General features: G+C 38.6%; 1 protein-coding gene and 1 pseudogene across 1 annotated transcript in view; one reads left to right on the top strand and one right to left on the bottom strand.

Moving 5' to 3' along the window:
* The window catches only part of LOC102845037, a 61,791-nt pseudogene extending 39,864 nt beyond the window's left edge, over nucleotides 1–21,927 (top strand).
* Nucleotides 1–25,332, bottom strand: part of PLCL1 (phospholipase C-like 1) — a 405,823-nt gene that overhangs the window by 302,044 nt on the left and 78,447 nt on the right. The window lies entirely within an intron of this gene.

Genomic DNA, 25,332 nt, shown 5'->3' with positions numbered 1-25,332 from the left:
CTCATTAGTGTTCAAGGCCTCAAACCTGTTTCTGAGATGTAGGTACTCATATAATATTATATTTAAGGAAACAAAACTGAGAGAGACAAAAGACACCAATCTGTAAGACTCAGAGTTGATACCTGAACCCAGGCTGTTTGAATCAATAGATAAACAAAGAACCCTTGTTGCTCCACATTACCCACCCCCAATTTTATTTCAATACATTCTAAGTACCAGGTTCTATTAGCAACAGAAAAGTAACTTAAAACTTAGCAGAAAACAGAGCATAATCTGAGGGATAACCAAGTATTTCTCAAATAGAAGAGCAAAACACGAGGGTTCTCTGGGAATCACACCAAGTCCAGGCTCGCTGTGCATTTTAAAAATGGACTAGAAGAGACTGAGTAATCTGACGTTTCAAGTTTTGCAAATGACACACTAAAGCATCTCTGGAGTGTGAAATGCCAACCTGACAAAAATAAAACAAAGTACATTTAGAGCGTGACAGACTATAAAGTGAGCAGGGATCTGGCAACCCAGTGAAGCAGGTAGGTGTCTCCCCAATGCCATTTCAGTATTTGCTTCCCTACTTCAGAGTGTTCCCTGCTCTTTGGGTTTGATAATCTACACTACAGCAGAAGGTTCCAGGGGTCCGTGGGTCAGACAGGACCTGAAATTCAACTAAGTGACATTAGGGCTCAGAGAGCATGTCGAGAACCATGGACTAACTCATGCTCCCAGAACTCAAGGGAGCAAATGCCAAAGCTTGACGACTTGGCTACACCTTTTTGAAGTGGACAGAAACTTTTTCAGCTAAAATGGCTGGCTGCTGTACACAGACATTAACCTCATTACTCATTATAACACAGAGAAGAAACTGTAAATATTCATATCTTTAAGAGTTCATTAAATTAATTCACGATCATGAATCTAAAAGATAAGCTAGGGTCATTTCTAAGATAACAAAGTAAACTTCAGTTTCTTCACAATCTTTTTTTTTCCCTTTTTTTTCTTCACAACCTTCTTAAAGCTAATCAATATCTCCCACTCTTTCCTTCTTCCTCTTCCTCCTCCTCCATTTCCTCTTCCTCCTTCTTTTCTCCTCCTCCTCCTCTTCTTCACTGCTGTGGAGTTAAAACTAGTTCATAGAAAAAATTTTAAAAAAATCTAAAAAAAAACTAGTTCATAAATGACCTGCCAGCAGGTTTTCAGGACATTGTACATCTCACTGAAGTAGAGTGTCCATATTTCTCCCTGGAACCTCAAGAGAGACACCACTTTGCAGCGCCCTACAGACTACATCACCACAGAAAAGCTTCTTCTCAAACCTACTTTATGTTTGATGTGTTAGTATTAAGTACTAGATGCCCTACAACCTCATAGATGAAGTTTAACTTATAAAAATAAAGAATAGATTAAAAAAGTGTTTACTATACAGTATTACACACTGTTATTTCTTTAAAATAAAACCCTCAAACTCCTTACCGCGAGTCAGAACCAACCCCTCATTGTCTCTCCTCCACTGTTTCCAAGGCTACAATTTCCATGGGAGGAGACTGTCTGTCTCCCAAGGAGCAGCTGCTGGATTCAGAGGGTCAAAGAGGCATAGCTTTGTGTTAGCAGCTCAGCTCCCTACGGACTCCACCATAGAGCCAGTGGATAAGCAAAACTTGAGCTGGATGGATCACAAGTCTGACATACATGAAATCTTCTCATATAGGACATTTAGAAGATACCATATTGCAGAGTTACAAATCCACCTAAATTTAATGGACATCCACCTGACATCCAGAAACCCACAATCCTGTCTTTTAATCAGTTAAACAAGTACTCAAAGCATTAAGAAAAGGGTAGGTTTAAAAAAGAAAATTATCTCAGTTGAATTTTAACTAAAAGTAATGACAATTTTTTGTAATATTTTTAGCTAACATTTTGTAAGCACTATGTATAAGGCACATAGTAGGTATTATCTCATTTAATGTATACCAAAACACAAAAAATAAGGCAAATAAAAAAATAAACAAGCCGTGGAAGCATGTGCATTCACTATACAGATAGTACAAATAAAGAAACTGAAGCTTTGGAAATCTGTGAGGTTTATCTGGGGCCATGTGGCTTCTGGTTGTTGAAGCAAGGATTTAAACACCAAGTTTGACCTCTGAACCCAAAATTTGGGCCTCAAAGGCCCAAACTCAAACTCTAAATTCTGTTCATGTTCTTCTACAAAAGTAAAAGTTTCTTGCTACATATGTCTTTACATATTAATTTGAAAAACCAGCCAGGCTAAATCAAATTACCACATCAAGCACAACTAATTACTACATGTAACAAAGTTAACAATAAAAATGTCTCACAGTCCTGACCCAATAGCATTCTAAAAATGTCCAGCTCTATTTTGTAGTGTAGCCAGAAAATACCAAAACCAGCATATAGTTTTTCCAAGTGAAAATGGCATGTCTGTCTTAAATGCAAAATCTTCAGGTAAGAGTTTTACCATCTTTCCAGGAGCCCTGGTGTTACCGTGGTTAAAGCTCTTGGTTGCTAACCAAAAGAGCAGTGGTTAGGTCCTGCCAGCATGCTGTGTGAGAAAGTTGTGTTAGTCTGATTCCACAAGGATTTACAGCCCTGGAGGCCCCAGTTCCACCCGGTACTATTGGGTTGCAGTGAGAAAGAATCAGCTCAGTGGCACTGGGTTTGGGTTTAGTTCTCTTCTTTCTGTTTCTTGTAAAATGCAGGAAATAGGTTCAAGACAGAAGAATGTATACTGAGAGTTGTCAGAAGTCATGCAGAACTGTTCTTACTGATAATATTAAAAAAAACACCCCAGAAACCAAGAGTGCAGACCCAAAAATTTTCATGAAAAGGAAAAAGTCAGACTGAACAATCACAAACTCAAAACTGTTTTAACATTTTAACTTAATAACCTGCAAAAAAGGACACCAAACTTCAACCAGGATAAGTGTTGGTTTTTCTAAAAAATTCATTTCTAAGCAGGTAGATGTGTCAAAACCATACAGAAGTATAGTTTTGCTTGATGTTAACAACATCCTCACATATTTCACACCTGCCAGATAGAACAAGGGAGTTCTGGTGGTCTAGTGGTAACAATTTGTGCTGCTAACCCATAGGCACATGGTTCAAACTCACCAGCTACTCCACAGGAGAAGGAAAGGCAATCTCCTCCCTTACAATTTACAGCTCCTGAAACTCCGTGGAGGCTCAGCTACGAGTCGATTCTATCCTGACAACACGTAACACCACTATGTAAAAAAAAAAGCAAACACCTTTCAAACTGATTAAAATTTGGAAATAGCCTTTATATTTTACAGTCACATGTTGAAATAGCTATGAATAAAATCATAGGATTGGAGAAGCAGGGGGTGGATGGAAGCACAGATGAATGACAGGCCATGGGGTTTGCATTCTTCAAGTTGATGGAAGGATGGCTGTATGCATAAAGTTTCTCTATACCAATTTCTATTTTTTTTTTACAACTATCATATTGATTTTGACATTTGCCATAGGTTTTGACATTTGCCATAATTAAAAAATTAAAAGTTACACTGTTAAAAGTTACACTGTTTAAGAGCTTTTGAAGTACATGTTACTTTTGAGTTCATTTATACACCAGATATAATCATTCTTGCCAACAGTTTCCAATCCAGACTATGAGGAGAATACAAATGTCTCCACTAAATAGTGCAGAGTTTATAATGGGCTTCAGTTAGTTCAATGAAAGCTTTCCACAACTGGGTCAAAGTCATAGGTCTGGCTTTTTAAAAACTCTAATTTGCTTTCTTCTGTCTCTCCGGTTGAGAATTCTGATGTTACCTAGCCATTGCAAAACTGCATTTGGGCCTTTAAAATAAAGCTGATACCTAATAATTAAATAAAAGCAGTAATAGTCATTAAAAAAGACCTCATAATACATGATGCTCTCACAAAATAATATCAGCCCAATTTCAGAATACAATTTCCATAAGCCTTAAAGCTACCATGTCTCTGAATTTCACTGACGTCTTCCATTCTAAGACCCATATTTTCACTAATTTTGGTTTTAATGAACATTCTGTGACACCAAACTATGAAATTCCAAACTTTGCTTCTGTTAAATACAAATGGTCCCCCTGTGGTGAGAATCAACCTGCCCCTCAAGTGCTTCTTCGCAGCTTTCCAAATCGGTACAAATAAAAGCTTTCAATGTACACTGCTTAAAGTAAGCATACCAAAATTGTGCATTTCTCAACAGAACCAGCAACTCAAAAGGGTGACAATGTTTCATTAGATTTTATAGTCTTCGCTATGAAGACTATAAAAACAATTTTCTAAGAAAGCACCCCCTAGAAAATTATGAATATAGGAATTCTAGGTTACACGTGTGAGGAAAAACACACAAGATAAGACATGGAATACCTATTGGTTTGAGTCACACAACCAAATTAATATTGTTGTCTTTTGGTTTTGTTTTTCAAAATGACCCTAAAATGAAGCCTTTTTCTTTCCAATTCAAGACATCTTACAAATAAGTGGGATGGTAGAAAAAAGAGAATGGAGTGGGATCGTGGGTAATGGATTCAACTTTGAGGGAGCGCTTTTATCTTGAGTAGAGAGTATTGTCTCGAAAATGACAACTATTATGTTGAGTTAATTGGGTACTTGGCTTTCTTTCATTAGACAGAATTACTGCAGATTTAATCAGAAGGGAAGTCCACTGGGCCAAAATTTCTAAATTACTTCCCTTTCTATATGCAACAAAAATGAAACCTCTTTAACCAGAGGAAAGTGATAAACTTCTAAATTCAGCAAGCCAGAGTGTTTGTGCAGAAAAATTAAGAACTACAAAGGAAAAGGAAAACTTCAGGGAAGTAAGCACCTTCTCAAACCCCTGCTTTGCTGGCAGGTAATAGCTCTCAGGTGAGCACAACCATACTTCACTTGAAGTGGCCTCATTCTCAGGGGGTCAAGCTGGTGACCCAAAGGCTTTGCCTCCCTGGCAGTCTGACCCGGGCAGAGGCTCCCTGGGAGAGAGGTGGCCAATCTCCTCCCATGTGGTTTATATCCTTGAAACTTGCAGAAGGGTTGGTTGACTTCGACAGCAGTGAACTTTCCTTTTCATTCCTTTTTTAAAACTTAGGAACCTGATTCACAAGGTGACCTAGCATTATAATGCACATCTATCTCATGCCAGAATTTCTCTTCCTGCTTCTCTGACTTGGGGAAAATAATGCATGTCATCATTTTACTACAACTGAAAGTAGTTTCATTAAGATCCTGCTGCTTCATACAAACACTCAGCTCTAAGCACACAAACTAAGGCTTAGCTTGCTGATCCTGCACAACGATTCCTACAGACAAGAGGCCACATTTTCATTCTGTTCCTTTACTCCTTTGCAAGCAGGCATAAAGCCAAAGTGTACAAAGGATAGCAAAGCAGATGTGTAACTAGCATTATATAAATATGCTGGTCCAGGAACCACTCCACAAAACGCAAACACTACCAAGCCCTCAAAAATGTCATGACACCAAAATAAGTGAGAGGGGCACTTATTCCTCAGGAGGGACTGCAGGGCAAATTGGTTTGCCATTGAAAAATCAATGTACTTTATAAACTTCCACACAAATCACAAAATAATTCCTCAGAAAGAAAAACAAGTAAGCATTCAGCAGTCATAACCAACTCATACTGAAGGAGTATACAGGAACACATATTTGATATTCATCCAATATCATAATAGTTATTGTTCCAAATAGAATTACAGTAGTAGACCAGACACTAATTACAGACACCTGGTGCTACAGTGGTTTAAGCTCTAGCCATTCAAACCTACCAGGCCCTCTATGGGAGAAAGAAAGAAATGGAGGTCAGTGTCTACAAAGACTTGGAAACTCCAGGGGGGCAGGTCCATACTTTCCCTCATCCAGCATTGCTATGAGTTGGAATTCACTCAATATAAGTTAGTTATGGTTTTGAAGACAGACATTATAGGTTGGCTCATCCAAAACCAATGTCAACAATCATTTTCTCTTACTTGGATTGAAGCTCAACAAAGAGTCTCACCACTGGGCCAATTGGCAGCACAATGATAGATGGAGAAAAGATAGAGATTGTTAACAATTTCAGCTTTCTCAATTTCCACAATCAACAATCTTGGCACCATCAGTCAGAAAATAATAAAATGAGCTGCATTGGGGAAAATCTATTCCCAGAGACCTCTCCAGAGTGCTGCAGAGCATTAACGTCACTCTAAAGACTAAGGTGTGCTTGAGCCAGGCCACGGTCATTGCAGTTACTTTCTATGTGTCAGAGAGTTGGACTATGAATAAAGATGACAGAAGAATAGATGCCCTTGAGTCATGGTACTGAAGAAGAGTATTGATCATTCCATGGACTGCCAAAACAATAAACAAGTTTGTCCTAGAGAGTGAAATCAAGTTTCTCATTAGAGGCAAGGATTTTGAAGCTCTGTCTGACATACTTTGGCATGCTGCCAGGAGGGGCCAGTCCTTGGAGAACGACATCGTGCTTGTAAGGGTGGATGAACAGCTTATGAAATTAAGACCCTGGAGGAGATGGTTTGACATAGTAACTAGAGTAATGGAGTTGGTGTGTCAAAGGCAGTGAGACTGGCTCAGGATAAGACAGGGTTCAGAGCTGATGGTATAGGGTCACTATGAGTTGCAGGTGACTCAGTGGCACATAACAACCACACAACTTCTATTTTTGAAGTTAGCAAAGACTCTTTTTCAAGGGGAGAGGAAGGAAAGGAGATATATGCCAACTTTCTGGCCAATATGGTTCAAATAGAAGTTCAAACCAAACCCACCGCCATCATGTCAAGTTAGACACTCAGCAAACCTCTACTGAGTTTCCAGGACTATTGATCTTTACAAGAGGAGATTACTCTGTCCATCTTTCTCTAGCAGGGTGCCTTGCCTTGTGGATTTGAACTACTAACCTTTAAATCAGCAGTTCAACAAATAACAAACTATCCCACCAGCCATCCATAAACTAATTCTGCTGCCACAGAGGTAGTTCCAACTCATAACGACTCTCCCTCCATTTCCTGAGGCTGTAAATCACTACAGAAACAGACTGCTCATAATTGGCCCATAGAACAACTAGTAGATTCAAACAGCTGGCCTTTTGGTTGGCAGACTATGACATTACACTTTTTGCATACCAAGATTCTAACTGGAAGTTAGATGGCAGAAGTTCTGAACATTTATTTTTTGGTTTTGTTTTCCTGATAAGAAAAGCAGATGGAACAGGCTTTTAGCCAATCACATTACACAAACACACTCTATCATCTTAATGCTACATTTCAATGATGAGGTGACAAATATGAGGCTCCAGAAAATCACTAAGCACAAAGGGGACAGGACAGAGTCAGAAGCAACCTGTCCTGAGCAGCAGAACAAACACCAACTGTCCACCTCCAGGCATCTGGATACAAGGAAATAGTAAGCCATTGCTACTGAAGCTACTTTAGACCAAGCTTTCTGTCAAACAATTCTCTAGCAGACATAAACAATGCCAGTAGTGAGTATTCATTTAAGATTCAGCTAACTTACAGCATTTAAATCCCTAATGTCCTTTGAATTGGTGTTTTGCATACTGCCATAGAAAATGCACCAGAAGATAGACTAGGCATTGTCACTGACTTACTTTTGATCTCAGATAAATAATTTCACTTCTCTGAGCCTCAATGTTTTCATGTTTACAAAATGGAGATAATGATGCCTGCCCAGCCAAGTCAGGTGATTCTTGAGCTGGTTAAAAGCAAGACCTGACTGAATAAACCCATCAGTGGTAACTAACACACTGATGTGGATCAGTTCCAACTCATAGCAATCCCTCTGCACAGAGACATAAAGTCTTTGGGTTAGTATTATGGATTATCCCATTATAATTCTCCCAAAGTGCCACACAAATAGAAGAGCTGCATAGAACCCTACTTCTTGTATTAGTTACCACCTCTTGCATCACTCCTAAATTCTGCAGCAAAATGCTAGCACTAACTTACTGAAGAATGCTAAACAAGATATTACTTAATGAATTGTTTTAAATAAAATTCGTATTTTATATTGGTTTACTTAAAAAGTTTGTATACATTGTTTTTCAAACCAGCTCTTTCCCATTGCCTTTACCTGTTTCTCCCTCCACCCATCAAATTGTGCAACCCTATGATTAACTAAACCCCTACCCACCTCACCCCATCCTCACCCCATCCTCACCCCTCCACTTCCCCCCCCTTGGATGAATATTTTAATTGTCCTTTCTACAGGGGAGCACTGATGGCTTAGTGGCAAGAAGCTTCACTGTTAACCCAAAGGCAGCCAAAGTTTGAATCCACAAGTTGTTCCACAAGAGAAAGTTGACAATCTCTTCTGACAGGACATACGGCCTCTGAAAACCCAATGGAGAGTCAGCTATGAGTGGTTCTGACTTGATGGTACAAAACAACAACAGCAGAGGATATTTGGGGCTTTGATGCCATAGTGTGTTATATACTGGACTGCTCGAGTGGCATCCATTTCCTAAACAACATGACTCTGCAAACTCTATGAACTTTGATAAATGACGATAGTAATAGAAAGGCTTCAGACCTTTTGTTCATAGGGTCACTATGAGTCGTGCTCAACTCGACAACAATCAACAACAACAACAACCAAATGGAGCTCTGATGGCAAAGAACATTAGATGTTCGAGTGTTGACCTTCAAATCCACCAGTTTCTGCTGGGAAAAAAAAAGGAACAGTCTTTTCCCATAAAGATTTACAACCTCAGAAACCTTACAGTGGGGCACTATGCATGAGTTGGAATTAACTAGAAAGTAGTGAGTTTTAGTTTTATAGAATATTATATTTTACTATCTCCACAACTCTAGTCAATATACAGAATTAAATCCAATGAGACAAGGATAAATGTAGTTAAGGTAAATAAAAGTAATACTATAAAGTTTTCAAGTATTCTAAATGCTACATTTTCATTCCCTTATTGGTTATATATGATAAAAATTGATCAAGGAACAATTAAATAAGTAACAGTGACTTTATGACTCAATACTCATCAATCAACTTCAAATCAAGGTTTAAGCCATTTCATTGTGATTTAACCTCTACTGAGAATTTGTCTTTTCACCTCAGATAAACTGAATCAGAATCTCTATTTCAAAAGATCTCCATGTGATTGTTATAGATTCTGGCTATCATCTAAAGATCTTGTTAAATATATAGATAGTGGCCCAGTATATATATAGGATGGAAAGGCAAATTTTCACCAGAGGGTCAACCCAGAATTAGTCACTTCATATCCTGGCTTCTACCTATTTTCCCCCCCGATACTTAATAGTATTTTCTAATTCTTGGAAAACACTTAACATTTAACCTGATAATGGACTCTGAGAGCATGTATATTAATTGTCTACTAATTGACGCTTGTTATTTTCAGATAGAAAACTGAAATATAACTTTGTTATAAGCATTGCCATAATGGACTGCAAAATGAGCTTCTAAAAGTCTTAAGAGTAGAGGGTATACTCACATGTAAGGAATAAAGCTGACATTCTCATTTAATCAACATCACTCAACCTGGTGTGGTCCAAATTAGTGCCACCACTGATTCTGAAAATTGTTAGAAAAACAGACTCTCTTGGGCCACACTCCAGGCCTTCTAAATGAGACTATACTTAATAACATCCCTAGGTGATTCATCGGTACATTAAAGTTTGATAAGCATTAATATATAGTCCCTTGAACCCTGCTCAGCAAGCACTTAGATATGATTTATTGCTGATAAAAATAACCAGTGAGCCAAGCTGATCACCTTTACTGCACAAGAGGCTGGGAAAGTGAATTTGCCTAAAACATGGTTCTAAAATGGGACTCCAAACCTTCAATGAAAGAACTCTGATGGCAAAACAGTTAAGCATTCAGCTGCAAGACAAAGGTCAGTGGTTCAAACCCACCTGGCTGCTGTGTGGGAGAAAGACCTGGAGAGATGCTTCCATAAAAATTGCTTCCAAAGCCTTAAGGAGCAGTTCTGCTCAGCACATGGGGTTGCTAGGAGTTGGAATTGACTCAGTGACACCTGACGACGACCAATCATCAGTGACTTTCCACTTACCTACCAAATAATTCTAAAACCCATAGTCTGATAGGAAAGGTCCTTCATTAACAACTCTCCTTTCCAATTTCCTGTTTAACCCTAGCAGCTTCACATACTTCTATTTCTCAAAGTTTGGCAAGCAAACCACCTGCAACAGAATCACCCAACACTTCTGAACCATGTCATCTAGGGCAGGGGAAAGAGTAGTTGAGACAGCTCTCCAAAGCATTCTTGGGGGGAAAAAACCCATCGTTTAAGACTGACTTCAAGTCTCATTCCTGGTCGAATTTCTCACAGTTACTTCACGCCAACACTGCAGCCCCACATGTGGTCTGTCGCATGTAGTACTGCAATTACAAGCCTCCATGTTTGTTTCTCTTTTGTGTGCCTGAATAAATGTAGGAAATGTGTGGTGCCATGTAGCTTGGTCTGGCAAGTACCCTTCGTATCTACTTGGTCTGGCAGAAAATTGCTGATTTGCTGTTGCATTGTTTATGCTTTGTTGCTAAGTGCAGTTTTAACTCACTATGATGCTGTGTACAGCAGAAGGAAATAATGCCTCGTATAACTCCATCCTCACAATCACAGTGCTTTGAGCCCACCGTTGTATCCAGTGTGTCAGCCCATCTCATTAATGGTCTTCCTCTTTTGCTCACCCATTACTTCATCAAGCATTATGTCCTCCTCTAGGGATTGGTATCTGATAACATGTCCAAAGCACATTAAACGAGACCTCACCACTTTCAGTTCTAGCTGTACTTCTGCCAAGAGGAATTTGTTCTCTGCAAATCTTTAGTCTATTCTTAACCAACATCATTATTCAAAGACATCAATTCTTCATCTCGTGTATTCATTGTCCAACTTTCACATGCATTGAGATAACTGAAGATAATACTATGATTTGAGTGAAATGCACCTTAGTTCTAAAAGTGACCTCTTTCCCTTGATATACTTTACAAAAGTCATTTGCAGCAGATTTGTCAAATATAATAACACAACATTTGATTTTTTTGACTGCTACCAGTACCGAACAAAAACAGCCTTCATGGGTAAGGATCATGGATCCAAGTAAAATTAAATTCCTACATCTTTACTATTTTATTCAATGATTATACTAAAAAAAAAAGCATAACTAAAACAACCTTTAGAGAATGCAAAATCAATTACACTACAACCATACAATGGAATGCTGTGTGTTTATTAGAAATTATTACATTATTTTTAATTGGAAGAATTTATTGAGAGAAAAAAAGTAAATTGTAAACATATGATCCTGAAGGAAATACACAGAGCCAGAAGGATGCTCTTAACATTATTTTTTCTTCTACTGAAGATAAATATACTAGCCAAATTCCTTTTCAACTAATATTTTACTTGAAGTCAAAAAAATTTCAGAAAAAATAACCAACATAAATTAAAATTACATCTCTCTGACAAGAATATGTTAATTAAACCAGAATTCCTTTTCTTAAATTCAACATTCAGCCTAAGAAAAGTGCTATGGTTTATAAAGAAAATACATAAAATTATTTATTTAGCCATTTATTTAGTATGATATATTTATACATACATACTGTCTGAATATTAACAGAAAAGTATTTCTTATTATAGCCAAACAGCTTAAATCTACTTCCACTTGTGTTCTTCTAATCGCCTTGCTATGTAAAACCTGTAATAAATGGGAGAGGGGAAGTCAAACTTCTTAGTTGTGTTGCTGTTGTTGTTGTTGTTATTTTGCTGTAAAGTCTGAACTCACTCAGAGATGACCCTCCAGGGATTTTAAGAGGCTCTAAATCACACAGAAGAATGCCCATATTTTTCTCACATAGTAGTTGGTGAATTTGAACTGCCTGCATTTAGCTTGGCAGTGCAACTAACTCCTCACTGGGCCACCAGAACTCTCTAGAAACTTAAATTAGGAAGTTCTCGGGCATGGCCCATAAAGAGTTGCACTGCTAACCCAGTCCAGTATCTCTCTGGAAGTTTAAATCCACCAGCAGCTCCACAGTAGGAAGAACAGCAAATTTACAGCTTCTTGAGAATTCACTGAAGGGTTAGCTATGAGTCGGTTCTGACACAAGTGCATTGAGTGCGAGAACAAGAGAATTAGGTGTAAATTAAAATACAAGAACAATTTTCTTTTCTTTTATTTAAATTTATCATTAATTCCAGTAAAAATTTACAGAGACTTTGAATTTCCATTCATTCATTGTTGCCCTTTTCTTCCCCTCCCAACCCTTCCCCATAGTATACTCCTCTCTTGGAAAAGTAAAAGAAAAATTCTTTCATTGTTTTACAATCTCTCCCCCCAGTTCCACTCCACTATGCAGCCTTCGCTCTGGACTCCTGTCGTGACAAAAATACCTAATCACATATCTCTTTTAAAACAAGAACAATTTTAGGGAGCTCTGGTGGCCTAGTGGCAAGACACTGCAATCCCAGAGGTACACGGTTCAAATCCACCAGATGCTCTGCTGAAGAAGGAGGGTGCAATCTCCTCCTGTACCAGTCAGATCTGATTTGACGGTACATGTAAAAATAATACAATAAAAAATTTTAAAAAATTTTTAAAAAAACAAACCAAGAACAATTTTAAAGCTGAATTCTCACCTGGCTCTAAATAATCTCCCAGTACAAAAAGACAAACTTGACTGTAATTTATTAATCATTAGGTTGAAGAAAACTGAGGCTCATTTGACAAATTTACGAGGTCCTGCTTCTTCTTCTTCTTGTAAGGTGCCACCAAGTTGACTCGTAGCAACCCTATGAACAACAGATCTAACCCTGTCCTATCCTGTGCCACCTCATCATTTTTTTATATACTCAAGCCCATTGCAACAATCTCTGTGTTAATCCATCTGGTTGTAAGTATTCCTCTCTTTCATCATCTAGCAGTATGCTCAAAGTATGCGAGACTAAGTTTTGTCATCTTTGCCTCAAAGGAGCAACTCTGGCTCAGAAACCCTACAGAGCCTTGTCACCTAATGGGTACAAGGTACTATGTTGGCTATGTGTTTGGGAGGTTATAAAGCAAATAAATACCAACAGATTTATAGCCAACTCTCCATATCTATGGGTTCTACATCCATAGACTCAACCAACCACAAATCAAGAAAATAATGATGTTGTTGTTGTTGTTGTGTGCCATTGAGTTGACTGTGAATCATAACGGCCCTATAAATAATGGATCTGAACCTGGCCCTATACTGTGCCATCCTCACCGCCTCTGATATACTTGAACCCTGTGTTACAGTAACTGCATCAGTTTATCTTGTTGAGGATCTTCCAGAAAGCAAAACTTTTATTTGCTGTGTGCGGAGCACTGGACCCGCATGATGTGTAGGCATTTCCTGCTATTGGCCTCCCATCACTTCACAGATCTTCACTCTTTCTCTAGCACTCCTCTAAACACTGCCTTTTTTTCTCCTTTGTCTACTCACATTGTGTAAACTCTTTGTTTCTGGGGGTGGGGTGGGGATGACTCCTAACAAACAATTATGAAACCAAAGCAATTCCTGAAATGCTAAGAACCAAACTAAAACCACGCCCACTGCCATCTAGTTTGACTAAGGGACCTGAAAGACAGAGTGGGACTGTCTCGTGAGGATTCTAAGGCCATAAATCTTTACAGAAGCCAACTGTCATCTCTTTCTGTCTGAGAAGTTAAAATTGTCATCTCTTTCTGTTTGAGATGTTGATGGTTTTGAACCACTGACTTTCAGCTTAGCAGATAAACACCTTAGCCACAATCAAAGAGGGTGCATAAAGTCCTATTTATTTACAACATACTTACATTGTATTGGGTATTATAAGTAACCTAGTTATGAATTGTCAAATGCATTAATGGTTGGCTACCCAATGCGGACAGAGACTTGGGGTGGAGCTCCCTGATTAAAAAAAGCTTGGAAGGAAGAATGGCATCCACTTCCACAGTAGCTTGCCTCCGGAAACCCTATGAACCTGGAGAGAGGATGAAAGGCATCCAAGCGTTGAGGACTCTCCTTCATAGGGTCGCTATGAGTCGCCTGCGACTTGACGGCACTTAACAACAACAACAGTTATGAATTAAAGTTTATAGGAGGATGTATGCAAATGAAATTGCCATATCATGTTATACCAGGACATCCACAGATTTTGGTGTTTGCAAAGGCCTTGAAACCAATCCCCTGTATATACCAAGGGGCTGTTATAAATGGCATGAACATAAGGGGAAAAAATAGAAATGGAACACCTCACTATTAAGTCAGAACCAACTCATAACTGACCCTTTAGCAGATTTTCAGAGACAATAAACGGCCTGAGAGGAGAATGCCCATCTTTCCCCCAGGGGGCAGCTGGTGGGTTCGAACCACCTCCAACTCTAAATCCTGGTGAACTGGAGTTAATAAATGTGTCTTTCATGGAGCCTCAAATGTCCAACTTTTGGTTAGCAGATGAAAAATTAACCATTTTCACCACTCGGGGGCTTCATACGTACTAACACTCATGAGAGTTCATATAAGCAATGTGTTGTCGTTATTGTTGTTGTTATTTTGTCAACTTAGAACCATTCAGAACTGTAGGTTTTCCGAGGATGTGAATCACACAGGAGCAGACTGCCCATCTTTCTCCCCTAGCTAGAGCAGCTGATGGATTCAAACCCTCTGCCTTTGGGGTGCAGCACAACTTCTTACTGCTAGGCTATCAGAGGGTCCTTATTTGAAATATTTTCTCAGATGATTTCCTACAGGAGTTACGAGGGATCCAGGGGTTCAAATTAGCAACGTGAGGCTCCAAAATACAAGATTTTTTCATTCAAAGACTTAACACCTATTTCATTAGTGAAGAAGTGACACAAAACCCAAATTCATAGATTACTAATGCTCCATTCTCTTCTGTACGTAAATGTTTTCCACTCAAAACCCGAGAAGTACTAGAAAAAAATCTTAACCAGGCTTATTCTCAGCTGTTTAGATTAGAGAATAGTTCTACCTTTTCAGTCTTTTGAATTTAATTTGCCTTTCCTCTTATAAATTAGAAAAAAGGTTTCACCTTTTTCCTCCTGTTTTCCACTGCATGGTAGAACATCTGAAGGCAACTAAAACAATAAAAACTTTTAAAAGTAAACTATAAGTTTAAAAAAAAATCAACTCCTTAAGCTATCCTATTTTTAATTTTCACATAAAAATAGATATTTCCTTTGGTCAGTCTGGAAATATAAAAGTAATATAACGTATACTTAAGACACTCACTGTTTACAGAACTTTCTACTCTAGGAGGTTACTTAGCAAGTTATAGTGACTTGTACTCGAAATACCACTTTAATGACAAAAGGGGGGGAACCCCAAGATTTTTATAATCACTGGATCCCTCTCTTCCTAAAAAAGCATTACCAAAACGGACTTGTAAGTATTATGCTATAGATTTTTACATTCATAACGTTGTGAAGTTATTTTCCTCTGAGATTAGGCAATAATTCTTTCTCACTGTAAAACATGTGTCCATTCTCACATTCATATCCATTGAGCTTTTACACATCCTATTACATTCCTAATCAAGCAGTGTACAAAAAAACCAAACATTTTTTAAAAGAAATAATAATTGTACAAAGTTAAAGCACTTAGAGGGTTTTTTCTTTTAAAAATTAAATGTTAAATTTTTTTAAGTAAAACTACATTTATGACATTACTAACTGTCTCATAAGGAATTCTCATGGCATATCAGGGAGCTCTGGTGGCTTAGTGGCAGGAAGCTGCACAGCAATCCCGAAGGCAGTGGTTCAAGGCCACTAGTTGCTCACAGAACAAGGATGGGCAATCTCCTACTGTGTAATTAAATACCTCTGAAAACCTGCTGAAAGGTCAGTTTTGGGTAGGATCCAACTCTATGTTACACAACAACAATATCAAGTGGGTTACCACTAACCAAAAAGTGGGCAGTTTAAATATATCAGACATTCCCTGGGTCACATTAAGATGTGTAATCTCAGGAAGCCAGTGGAAGGTCAACATAAGTGAAAACCAAGTCAGTGTTATTAGGTGTTTAGCTGGGGGTAAACAGAGCCAGAGCATCCCTTAGAAGCACGTATGGTGAGACTCCACCTCACATAATTAGCAGGAAGAGGCAGTCTTTGGAGAAGGACATGATGCTTGGTAATAGAGAAGGGTGGAGGGAAAGAGAATATAAATATCCTCAACAGAGCAAGGAGACACTACACGGTTCAAATCAAGAAGGGGGTTCGTCAGGGATGTATTCTGTCTCCATACCTTTTCAATCTGTATGCAGAACAGATCATCGGAGATGCTGGGCTATACGAAGAGGAATGTGGCATCAGGATTGGTGGAAGAATCATCAACAACCTGCATTATGCAGATGACACAACTCTGCTTGCTGAAACTGAGGAGGACCTGAAGCGCTTGCTGCAGAAGATCAAGGACTACAGCCTCCTATATGGACTGAAGCTCAACATCAAGAAAACAAAGATTCTAACCACTGGGCCAATTGGCAGCATCAGTATGGATGGTGAAGAGATTGAGATAGTTAACAGTTTTAGTTTACTTGGCTCTACGGTCAACACTCTTGGTAACAGCAGCCAGGAAAACAAGAGACGAACTACATTGGGAAAGTCAGCTGTGAGGGACCTCTCAAGACTACTGAAGAGCAACGATGTCAGACTGGAGACTACGGTGCACCTGATCCGGGCTACAGTCTTCGCAATTACGTGCTATGCATCAGAGAGTTGGAGAGTGACCAGGGTTGATAAAAAGAGAATTGATGCCTTTGAGCTGTGGTGCTGGAGAAGAGTGTTGACTATACCATGGACTGCTAGGAGAACAAACAGGTTTGTCCTGGAGAGGGTAAAGCCAGAGTGTTTCCTGGAGTCAAGGATTCTGAAGTTTCGCCTGACATATTTTGGGCATGTTGCAAGGAGGGACTGGTCCTTGGAGAGGGACATCATGTTTGGCAGAGTGGAGGGGCAGCAAAGGAGAGGAAGACCTTTGATGAGATGGATCGATTCTGTGACTAGAGAGATGGGAATAAGTGCATTTGAGATGGCTAGGTTAGCACAGGATAGAAGAGAATATAGAGCTCTTGTATATACGGTCGCCATGAGTTGCAAGCGACTCGATGGCACATAACAACAACAACAACAAAATGGAAATGAAACAGTGGTTAAAACAGACTCAAACCTGGCAATGATCCTGAGTGTGGCACACAAATGAACAGGGCTGCATTCTGTTTCACAAGTCACATGGAACCCAACAACAACAAAAACATCTTAAATTGCAGAATTTAGTAGATAGTTCAAGAGGGAAGAAATACTCTGCCTAGAATTTCAGTGATAAGACAAAGGGCAGCTTCCCAACATGATCAAAAGAAGCTTTGGCAAAATCTTCCCATCATCATAAAAAAAAAAAAACACCACAAAACCACCAACAAAAAACTCATTACTACTGAGTCAAAATCAACTCATAGCTGACCCTTCAGAGGCTTTTCAGAGGCTACAAACTACATGACAAGAAACTATGCATCTTTTTTCCCCAAGAGCAGCTGGTGAATTCAAACCACTCACTTTTCATGGGCAGAACAACTCCCTACCCACTAAGTCGCCAACACTCCCTACCATCATCACTATAACATGAAAATGCAGGCTGCTGAATTTGCACAGCCCTACATCCTGAAAACAGAAGTCTTCACCACAGGACCACAAGTCAACACCATGATGGCTAAAGAAAGGACTGAAGCTGTCAATGATTTCCATCTTGCTTGGATCAAAAATCAACATCCTTGATAACAGCAGTCAGGAAATAAGGAGTTGTACTGCATTGGAAAAGTCCACTATCAAAGACCTCTCAAAAATACTGACGAGAAATGATGCCAAACTGAACACTAAAGTGCCCCTGATTAAGGCCATGATCTTTTTAATCCCCTGCTATGCATCAGAGAGCTAAAGAATGAATAAAGATAACAGAAGAACTGACGTTCTTTTTAATTTTTTATTATTATTAATTTTAATGAAAGTTTACAGAGACTGAGGATTTCCATTCATTCACTGTTGCACTTTTTTCCCTGCCCACCCCTCCCTCCCCCCATTCACTCTTCTCTTTGAAAAGTAAAATTCTTTCATTGTCATACAATCCCTCCCCCCAAGAGAGCTGATGTTCTTGAGCTGTGGTGCTGGAGATGAGAACTAAATATCCCATGGACTACCAAAAGACTGAACAAACAATCTTGGAGGAAGTGTATTCAATGTGTTCACTGGAGGCAAAGATGATGAAGTTTCATCTCTCACTTTTTGGACATGTAGCTAGGTGAGTCTATTCCTTGGAAAGAGACATCATGCTTGGAAACATAGTGGGTCAGTGAAAGAAAGGAAGACTCAATGAGATGGACTAACACAGTGGCTGCAGGAATGGCCTTTAGAGTGTCAGAGATGAAGGAGGTGGCACAGGACTGGGTGGAGTTCAGATCTGTTGTTCATAGCACTGAGTCTTACTTGATTCAATGGCACCTAACAACAAGATCCTGACCAAAAGATTTGAATGTTTAGAAATTAAAATCTCAAACACCACAAATTAAAGGGACAATCTGTTTTCTTTTACCTAGGGTTTAGATTCTTACACATCAAAGCATAAAGCAGGTATTCATTTTTTTAACTAATCAATTGTTTTTATTAAGGGGGAAAAAACCCTCTCCTTTATTTCTCATTCCTTTCACTCCCTGTCTATCCTTTGCTCAAATTAAAAGCACAGTATCATTTGACCCTGACTTTACTGTATTTGTTAGCTAGATTATCTACGAAACAATAAAAAATAAGGCTTTCAGGGATCAATAAGAGAGCTGTTATGCAAAATCCACTAAGTAGCATACCAAGACAGTCTCAAAGACAGCCTGAAACCTGTAAATGTCTCCCTAGCATGAGGCAAGCAGGTAAATGACGGCCTAGCATGGGCACAAGTGTCCATCCATCCACGGTGCAAAGAGGAGCCGGGCAGGGGTAAGCAGTTGGATGAGCTATAAAAGGAGCCTATTGTCCCTCAGCTCCAACCAATTGTTCCCACATCTGAGTTTTCAATACAAGCCAGAAAGACAGATTAGTATGTGAAATCTTCCTATTAAAATGTTGGCACGAAAATGTTAAAAGCACTTCATGGGCCAAATAAAACATGTCTGTGGGCAGGATTCAGCCAGCTGGCTGCCGGTTTGAAATCTCAGGGAAACTATGACGAAAGAAAGAAGTAGAATATTCCCTTGACCCTTCCTGCTCCAACCTGGTAATGTACAGTTTCGGCGATGACTGTGAGAGTTACAGGAGGCTCAAAGTAACTCTTTGGAGACTACAGTTTGAGGGAAACTGGAAGACTGTTGTTTCTACCATATTTTCTTCAATAAACATTACATATACATACACATATTCATTTTCTTCTCTGCAGATGGACTACAGACTATTTCTGGGGCACGTCCATCATTGACTTGGCATATCTTGCCTGTCCCCAAGAAGACAGAAGTCCATTTAAAATGCCTTTCCATCCCAAAAAATAAGCTGACCTTAATTACAGTTGTGTTTGCCTTTGAAAAAAAAAGAAAAATGTACTTAACAGCTACAAATTGTTCTCAGCAGGTATAAAATAACCCTGTAAAAATCCAATAAGCTCATTCTGGGTGACAAGTCAAACACCTGCTGTGGTCAGGTCACACTTGCCACCTTCGTTTTTTCTGGAGTGATACAAACAATGTTGGAGAAGTGGAGAAGAATATGCAGACTCCAAACTTCTGACTTACACACAGTTCTGTTTGCAGAGGAAAGCAACAAGGCACAGACGGGGGTGGGGGGGGGAAGGCTTGCTTCTCAAGAGAATAAAGTACAGATGTCTTAATAACATAAGGATCGCTTTATTGCATTCCCAGAAATATAAACTCCTTTCATCTCTAGCATCACAAGTTGAACAGAAATCTAAAATCTGTTAAATCATCAGGACTTATTTTAAGACTTATTACAGTTCCCAGTTATTTCTTTACTTTTCTAGCACAGCCTAGTCATACTGGATTAATCTCCTTCTTGTTGCTATTAGGTGGTATTGTACCTAGTACAACTAAGAGCCACTCTATGAATAACAAATCTTCACCCTGTTCCGTCCTGTGTCATTCTCATCAAATCTTACACACTTGAGTACATTACTGAAGTCACTATGTCAAGCTATCTTGTTAAGGACCTTCCTCTCTTTTGCTGGCCCTCCACCTTTCCAAGTATAATGTCCTTTTCCAAGGAGTAGCCTCTCCTAGAAAAATGCTCAAAATATATTTTTTTTAAAAAGCTTTGTCATCCCTATCTCCAAGCTACACCTTCTCCAAAACATATCTGTTTGTTCTGTTGGCAGTCCATAAAATATTCAGTACTCTTCTACAACACCACAGCTCAGAGGCATCAATTCTACTGTAATCCTTATTCACTGTCCAACTCTCAGCAACAGAGCAAGTGACTGGAAAAGACTATGATCTGAATCTGACACACCTTAGTCTTCAAACTAACATCACTGCTCCTCAATACTTTGAAGAGGTCTCTGTCAGCCGACTTGCCTAATGTAATATGCTCCCTGATCTCTTGATGGCTGGTACCAAGGGTGTTGATTGCGGATCCATGTAAGATTAACAATATCAATATCATTAACAGTATCAATCTTTTCTTCATCTATCATGATGTTGCTTATGGGTCCAGTCGTGAGGATTTTTGTCTTCTTGATATTGAGATGCCATCTTTATTGAAGACTGTAGTCTTTGATTTTCTGCAGCAAGTGTTTCAAGTCTTCTTCAAGTTCTGCAAGCAAGGTTGTCCATATGCATAATACAGGCTGTTGATGAATCTTCCTCCTATCCTGATGCTACATTCTTCTTCATAAAGGCCAGCTTCTCAAATTATTTTCTCAGTGTGCAGAATTAATAGATATGGAGAGAACACATCTTTCCATATTTCAATTTATGCAGTGTTTCCTTGTTCTGTTCAGACAACAGCTTCTTGTTCTAGGTATAAGTTTTGTATCACCATAGTTAAATGTTCTGGGATTCCCATTCTTCTTAATATTAGTCATAGTTTGTTATAACTCACACAGTTAACTCATCTAAGAAGCTGATAAAAATGGAAAACCTGCCTTGCCTGGAAAATGCTCGGAGTTACCATACTGCATGTATGATTTTAAGAATTTGAAGGAGGTCCCAAAGAATTATATATGAGCACTCTAATTTTAACAACCTTCTTCAAAATCAATGTGATTTCATTTATTCTTACCTTCTCTTTTAAAAAGAAAACAAAACAAAAAAACAAAAACACCAAGGCATGCTTTTAAAAAATAAAGTCTACTCTTCCACCGGAGGCCTACACGTCACCATTGCTGCCGCCACCATGTCTCTAAGTGATCCCAGAGAAGTTCCAGCACATTTTTCAAGTATTCAACACTAAAATCGATGGGCGGCGGAAAAGAGCCTTTGCCATCACTGCCATTAAGGGTGTAGGGCGAAGATATGCTCACATGGTGTTGAGGAAAGCAGACATTGACCTCACCAAGAGGGCAGGAGAGCTTACTGAAGAGGAGGTGGAGTGTGTGATCACCATTATGCAGAATCCACACCAGTACAAGATTCCAGACAGGTTCTTGAACAGACAAAAAGATCTGAAGGATGGGAAATACTGTCAGGTTTTGGCCAATGGTCTGGACAACAAGCTCCGTGAAGACCTGGAGCGACTGAAGAAAATCCGTGCCCACAGAGGGCTACGGCCACTTTTGGGGCCTTCGAGTGCGAGGTCAGCACACCAAGACCACTGGCGTCGGGGCCGTACTGTGGGTGTGTCCAAGAAGAAATAAGTCTGTAGGCCTCATCCATTAATAAATAGTTTATACGTTTAAAAAAAGTTTAAAAAAAACAAAGACTGCATGTATTTCCTTTTTTATATAAATATGTTTAAATAACTTGACTTTTTTATAATTATAATCTTTCAAACCAGTCGTTGGGCTTATTCTATGGCTAAGAACGCACTGCCATTGATTGCTCACACGTACTCCTTTTTAAATTTCCAGAGCATAAATACTTTTTCCTTTCTATTCTTAGACTGGAACAAATATTTGGGTGCCACGAAAAAAGTATAAGAATGATTTTCACTTTGCAAACAACAAAAAACATCCCAGATACATGTTTAAATACAGGACCCTACCATTCCCTCTTGTTTCCTCACTCACCTTCTTTCCTACTTGAACATTAATTTTCCAAGGCATTCGTCCTATCAGAAGCCAAGAGATGAAAGGAATTATTCTATAAACTCTGTAACAGTGATTATAAAATATTTTAGAGATCTCCTTAGTGGATGAAAGAAATGCTGAGAAACTGGCAAAATAATGCTTCTTAATAAAGAGTCTGATGCTATTATAGTCTCCTTCTGTAACTGAATCTCACTGTTACAATTTGGTTAGATCTGTTCTCTGTTTACAAACAAAAGATCATGCACTGAACCTAATAAAAGGAATAAGATGATGCAGACAGCAGGTCTGAAAACCAGGAATGTTAAACTGGCTTGAGAATTTGCCTGTTTCAGGAACATATATTGTACATGATAATCTGTTTCCTCGAAATGTTAGTCAGCTACCTACAAATGAAAACCATAGCGTAATCGAGTTGTTAAAATTATTACCCTTAAATGGGCCTATGTAACTAAAGTGAAGCTATCTGTAATACATCTTATATGGATGACTTGATGTTGGATTTGGTTGAAACAAAATACCTGAACAACCTTGAACATAATCTATCATCACTAAGATTTGTTGACAAACAAGAGACGTGATGTAAAAATTAAAAACTCACATTTTCCTCATCCCTCTGCTTCCTATTTGCAGGGGAGATGGGGGAATTAATCATGGAGTTGTACAATTTGATGGAGAGAGTGAGGGAAACTAGAAGAAACTGTTCTCAAAAACGATGTATTCTAATTTTGTAAATAAACTAGTATAAAATAATTTTTTTAAAAAACCTCACTTTTTCCAAAAAGAACTCATCCACTGCCACCAAACAGATTCCAATTCCTTACCACCCTCCACTGAGTTCCCCAGTCTGTAATTTTTGATGGGCAGGAGAAAGCTACCCATCTTTTTCTCCTGGGGTTGTTGCAAACCACTAACCCTTTTGTTAATAATCCAACATAGAATGCGCTACATACAATAGCAGACAAACCCCATGATGATCTTAAGGGACGGGCTACTGTGCTGCTAGACACGATGGTAGCGTAAAGACAGCCTTTCTCCAGGGAGCTTACCATTCAACTGATTTCTCTGGAAATTGGAGTTGAATTTGAACAAAATATTTAAAGTTTTCTAAAATTTGTGAGACAAAAAACTCATTAAAAATTCATAACGAAAATACATTAAATCAACAGGCCCATTTAGCTTTGTTTTTGTTTCTCTGAATTAAGGTTTAAAAGTCATATTGGTTTTTCTTACAGTTACTGAGATTTTGTTTGTAATATTAATTTCCATTAATCAATATAATTAACTAACTACAATGTCTAATCAACCCTTTACTGAGTATTGTCTTTCTCTTCACTTATCTATTAATTTTTACTGCCTTCTTCCTCTCCCTATTGTCCCTCAAAGACTGATTCTGCATGTCAGCCTTTCCTCACTTTCTTATAGGAGTAGTCAGTCTTAGACCATGATTCTCCTTTTGTATCTGACTTACGCCACTCAGCATCATTTATCCTAGATTCATCCATATAGTGTAGTATTTCATGAATTCTTGACTGTTTGTTAGTGACACATAATACTCCACTGGGTAGATCTACTAGTTAATTTAACAGAATAAAGTACATATTTATATGATTTGATTCAGACGACTCTTTGCACATTTCTCTCAAATGCTTCTTTCATTATTAAACTTGTTACTTACATGAACCTACAAAACTCTGTGAAAACCTCCATTGTTAACCTTTTCCTGTTTCTGGACCTCTCTTCCCTATCTGACTATAAAGCACCTCCCATTATAAGCAAAGGGTCTAACACAACAGGCAGTGCTCAGAAATGCTTGTTACACCAATGAACACCTCAAAGTGCTTATCCATAGTCCTCAGGTACCAGTGTGAGTCTAACGTACAAAAATTTTTTTCTAGTAAGAGCATGAATGTGTTTATGGAAGTCATTTTCTTTCAGAAACCAACGCTTTTTTGAAACTCTAAGATATCTATAATCCTGGAAGTGTTCTGCAATCAGACAACACAGAGGAATGTCAAAATTCCAATTACAGCCTCAGCCAAACATCTGCCCTCCCTACGTCTCTTTCCTTATCTGCAAAACGGAGACAGCAATACCAGCCTGGCTCACACATTCACTCACACATTCGCTGTGCAGGAAAACTAATAAAGTTTATCAACCATCTAGAAAATATTTAAATGACCTAGAAATTTCATCACAATAGAGACAAAAGCAAATGGTAGCCAGTCGAAATTCTCCCCCCCCTTTTTTAATACCAGTATGTTCTTGGAAACCATGATTGACAGTAAAGCAGATCATATTTACCCAAAGAAATAATGTGAAGACTGTGTGTTACAAGCAAAGAGCAGATATTAAATAATATGACTTCTTTCATAATTGGTTATTGGAATGTATCACACATATGGTTAAAAAAAATCACACATCATATGACTAAAGTTCAGCAAGTAGGTAACAGCAGCCAGGCAAACTAATGAGTCATTTTGAGCCCTTAGCTGTTCTGTATTTTCTTCTTACCACCTTCCGAAAGTATTCATGATCCTGACTTAACATTACAGCACAATGTTATGTTTGTTACCTAATGACGTCAAGTGGGAGCCCACTCATAGCTGATCCTCCAGCAGGTTTTCAGAGGTTGTAAATCACACAGCAGGACATTACCCCTCTTTTTCCTGTGCCGGTATAATGTAGCTATGTCTATTATTGAACTTGATACATTAACAACCCAGTGAATTATTTTGTGCTTAGCTTCTTTCATTTAACATTATGTATGTAATTCATCTGTGTTGTTGGACAGATCTATAATTAACTCATTTTAATTGCTGCATCATATTCTGCTATAAAAGCCATTATTAATTTACTTTTTCTACTAAGTACGGAAACTACAGAACAATATCATTGATTTCACATGCAAGCAAGATTTTACTGAAGAGTATCCAAAAACGACTGGAACAGCACATCAGCAGAGAACTGCCGGAAGTCCAGGCTGGGTTTAGAAGGGGTCATGGTACTAGGGAT

This window comes from Elephantulus edwardii, unplaced genomic scaffold (genome assembly GCF_000299155.1).
Source record: "Elephantulus edwardii isolate Elephantulus edwardi_28Jun2011 unplaced genomic scaffold, EleEdw1.0 scaffold00075, whole genome shotgun sequence".
NCBI classification, from domain to species: Eukaryota; Metazoa; Chordata; class Mammalia; order Macroscelidea; family Macroscelididae; genus Elephantulus; species Elephantulus edwardii.
The sequence above is the reverse complement of the archived record's forward strand: the minus strand, read 5'-3'. Positions and strand labels throughout refer to the sequence as shown.